The 4,639-nt window shown below is 34.1% G+C and overlaps 2 non-coding genes across 2 annotated transcripts; one reads left to right on the plus strand and one right to left on the minus strand.

Moving 5' to 3' along the window:
- Positions 1-2,667: 2,667 nt before the first annotated feature.
- Positions 2,668-2,740, minus strand: Trnak-cuu. The gene has a single exon. It is a non-coding gene; the product is annotated as a tRNA-Lys (tRNA).
- Positions 2,741-2,974: 234 nt separating this feature from the next.
- On the plus strand, positions 2,975-3,048 carry Trnai-aau. The gene has a single exon. It is a non-coding gene; the product is annotated as a tRNA-Ile (tRNA).
- Positions 3,049-4,639: the final 1,591 nt, after the last annotated feature.

Below are 4,639 nucleotides of genomic sequence, written 5' to 3' on the forward strand. Positions count from 1 at the left end.
ATTTGCGAGAGTTTTGCCGGGTTAAATCTCGCCTTTCAATCGCATGCGTTATCATTTGCGAGCATTTGGTCCGCTGGGTTAATGACAAAATAATCCTATACATGCACAATATTTCATGTATTAATTTTCAAATAAGCATATTGTCAATGCCTGGTTTACTGTATACTGTGCTTACAATTATCTCATTTGAAAGTTACGCCATTGTCAACGTGGGACGGCAATATTCTACCCAACCAATTTCTCTATTCGAACATTTGCACACTTGCCATTATTCCAGTACCTATATTTTTCTCTCCAAGAATTTAGTCAATTACATACATACATACATTAGTATGTATGTCTACTGACACTAGTAACCTCCCGGCCAACTACTATTCTGCAAGCGTCGAAGAATTTCCTTAAAAAGTTTTTGCCTGTTAACCTGATTTCAATTGGCAGCAATGACACTGATTGGGCAAAGCAAATTGCATTGAATGCTTGTACGCCGGCGGTGCACTAGTTGCAGGCACGTGCTACGTTCAAGTCGCCAGACTTGTTTGACAATATTCTGTGTACATATTAAGAAGGAAAAGAAAAATGGTTAAATAAGTTTCCGAGCGTAATTCAAATGCAATTTTTCTTGTTAAGCTATTGGTTACGAAAAAGAATAGTCTGGAGTAAAAACTTTAAAACAAGCATAACATATTACGATGAAAAATCCATTAAAGATACTTTGTATATGTATTAGTAAATAAAAAAAAATAATAATTAAATCTTTGAAATGGTAAATACATCATCAAAGCTGCCGTTTTACAGCAGTCGTATGTCCGGAGATAAAAATACTTCTCCGGTTACGAATACTCGCCCACCCTGGCATCACTTTTCACATTACTTCTGGGTGGTGTTACATATTTCCGTTTGAACTGACCTCACTCTTTCTCTGTATTTGGCCTGGTAGCAAATGAAACCCCATTTCGTAGCAAATGAGCCGGAGAGGTCTTTCCCCAACTCTTACGTTGCTCAACGTAATTTTGCACATCCGTATAAGTTGTGTGGGTTTCAAAACCCACAAATCGCAGCGTACACTGAGGGATAAAAATAGTAAAATCAAATCAGAAACATAGTTGAGCTTACTATAAGCGTCAACGAAAGTACGTTATAGTGATAAATATTCAAGCAACTACGCGTATATTAAAATGCAGCGTTCGTTTTAAAAAAGCATCCGTGAAGTGAATAATCAAGATAAAAAAAAATATATATATATATATTTAATTTACATGTTGCCTGCAATGGAATTCGGACCCTGAACCTCTGGAAAAAAAAATATTGTGGCAAGCATATTTGGGCGCCCACCCTACGGGAAGTCGATTAGGAAGGAACTATTAATATCATCAGGAATTGTCAGTATATAACAAGTTAGTTGACATCAAATGCAGAGGTAGCAACCCTTGACTATTTCGCGGCCATCGCCATAGAAATATAGTTAGCTTTCGTCAAAGAAAATATCCAGACAATAATGACCTTTAGTTCCTTCCTAATCAACTTATAGTTAGATACATTTCCTGCAGGGTATGTACACTTACAAACATATATGCAGATGTGGGCATTAAAATACGAGCGTGCTAAATTTTGGTATGGAAATACTATTTTTAAATACGAACATTTTTAAACGATATTCAAATAGAAAGTATTCATTTTTACTATGCATTATTTCCCTCAGTGTACAGGCAATTGTTTTTCGTGCAGTCGAAAGCGGCTTTGAAATTAACAGATAGATGGCTATTGTCCATCCCCTTCCGTCTTTTCTAATATTTTGCGTACCTGATCTACCCGGTCGAAACCGGAAGTCGGTTATACCGTCAACAGAAAGAGCATCCTCTTTTTGGTAGGTCAAATGGTTGCGTTTTTTTAACAAAAAACATTTCCCTACATTTTAGAGGTGGTGGAGGGGTGGTCTAGGACACCCTATATATGTATGTATATGCTCAAAATAATGTGGGAGTAAGCTGTTTTTATGAATACAGTATTTTTCCTCATGATGAATGTACTGATAAGCACTTTTTGAAAAGAAATCTTATGAGATTAAATGCTAACACACAAAAATTTCTCTGCGATGAAACTGGTAAATCATCTGCGAAGACTGAACCCTAATGAAGACAGCAAGTAAGCTAGCAGCAAAATCTAGCAACCGCCTGCTTTTGGAGATGGTAGTGGGCAAACATCATTCAATTAATTTAGAGTTAAGGCATCTTGGCAAAACAAGTGGACCGTATGTATGCACCTCGAACCTTACTCTTTGTTGTTGTCTAGCTTGTTCTGAAACTCAATATTTTGCGCTTTGGCTTGGTGTTGTTCAACAGCAGTATTACCGCCAAGCCAAAAACCGCAGTATTTCTGCTGACTGCATCGTAACCTTTTTCTTTTTTCTAGTTATGAAAGTTCGATTGTAATAAGTACATGTATTCAGCTATTACATATATTATATTTTCGAGAAATAAATATGTTAAAAAAATTAAAAAAATATGCGTGTATGTATATATTTATGTATATTAATGTTAGAGCTGTCGACCCATGTTTAGTCATATTATTTCTTATTTTAAATTAAATATCAAGATATCTATATACAAATGTGTTATTATGAAAAAAAATATATATTTTATATTAAAAAAAAAATAAAAAAGTTCGCTGCGCCCAACGTGGGGCTCGAACCCACGACCCTGAGATTAAGAGTCTCATGCTCTACCGACTGAGCTAGCCGGGCTATGTTAGCGGTGGTGGCAGAGTGCTCACTTGACTACAATCGAAATAATTTATCTTGACAATACTAAACTTAATTCGTAAATAATTATCATAAATAATAATTATTAATGTATTTATTAGATTAACTGCATAAAATAGAAAATAAAATATCACTCAAATCAAAAACTTTACGTTCAAGAGAATACATCAAATTAGCGCAATCTCATATGCGGCATTGTGCAACGATTTGACATGTGGCCCATTAGCTCAGTTGGTTAGAGCGTCGTGCTAATAACGCGAAGGTCGCGGGTTCGATCCCCTCATGGGCCAGTTTAATCTTTTATTTTTTTTTTAACTTTCTTTTAACTTTATTTATTTTATAACTGTTTTGATTTGTTACTTTCTTATCTAAGTTAAGAAAATCGGAGAGATTTGGTCATTTTAATGAAGAACTGTATATGTACAAATTTATAAACGAAACCAAGCAAATCTACAGAGACACAAACGAGCGTGCACATGTTGAATTTAAGCGTAGAATCCAGCTCTCAAGAAAAATCACAAGAAATATTTTTCATTATTTTTTTTGCTTAAAAAAACACTTCTTTTGTTATAAATTTTCTTGAAGAAACACATTTTTTTCTTGAGAGCCGCAACCTGATTTAAGACATTTTGATAAAAAATTTCTTTTTCATTGCTTGTACGTTATTTATATGAATTTTTTATTTTTCTTAATAGCTGCAAACAGCCCTTTATAAGTATTTTTTTGTAGTTATTTTTTATAAAAATATTGTACATGCTATACCAGGGAGAGCCTAATTCAATAAAAGGTCGCCTGAAATGGAATGGTCGCAATAGAAATAGTGAAGTAATAAAAAATCTAATCCTATCCTACTAATACTTGTTATAAATGTGAAAGTTTGTGTGTATTTTGTAGCCCTTTCACGCTAAAACGGCTGGACGTATAGGTTTTTTTCTGAAGAGGGTTGCCACTTTTTTCAAAATTTAAATCAATTATTTATAAAATAAGATAAAATATTAGAACAATGTGTGTGTCAAACAATAGAGTTTCAAAAACGATTTATTACAAAAATAATTTTGAAGAGAGTTGCCACCGGCTGAAATAAATTTAATTAATAAGTAAACTGAAACATTCCAATATTGTTTGAACACGTTTTGCATCTGCAGATACTTTTTAGTAGTTCGAAAAAACTAACCAAAAATCAAAAACAATAGTTCTATAATTTTTTTAATCCTATTCTACTAATCCTACTAATATTAGGATATATTAATATTAATTATTTAATCACGTAAATGAGGTACGTTTTTAAAGTCTTTTAAATATTATTAACATTTTTGTTGACTTATGAATAATTGCTTAGTTTTACGTTTTTACGCGCCAAATATATGTAGAGGATTCCAATTTGCAAAAACATCGATGTTAGCAGCTCATAAAAAACATCAATGCATCGATGTTTCCATCGATGTTTCTCCAGCTCTACTGGTAAGGCGACCACATACATACATGTCTGTTGATACAGTGATGATAAAAGGGGATGCAACAATATATCCAACAGAGTTTCTAAACTCTTTAGAATTGTCAGCGGTGCCGTCCCACAAAATGGAATTAAAGGTTGGAGTGCCAGTCACATTGATGTGCAACCTGGATGCACTTCGAATGTGCAAAGGCAACAAACATGTCATTTCAGTTAAAGTGTTTGTAGTTTCCGTTAAAAATTGCCTCCACGATAACGACTAATAAAAGCCAAGGACAAACAGTGATACATCTGGGCACACCATCTTGGTCATACGGAAAACTTTACGTTGGGTTCTCGAGGGTGTCGAGAGCCAGAAATCTTTATATATACGCCATAGACACTAAGTCCCGAAACGTTGTTTTCAGAAATGTATTGCAGTTTATTTC

Source organism: Rhagoletis pomonella, unplaced genomic scaffold, assembly GCF_013731165.1.
Source record: "Rhagoletis pomonella isolate Grant_MI unplaced genomic scaffold, Rhpom_1.0 Rhpom_scaffold_00008, whole genome shotgun sequence".
Lineage (NCBI taxonomy): Eukaryota > Metazoa > Arthropoda > Insecta > Diptera > Tephritidae > Rhagoletis > Rhagoletis pomonella.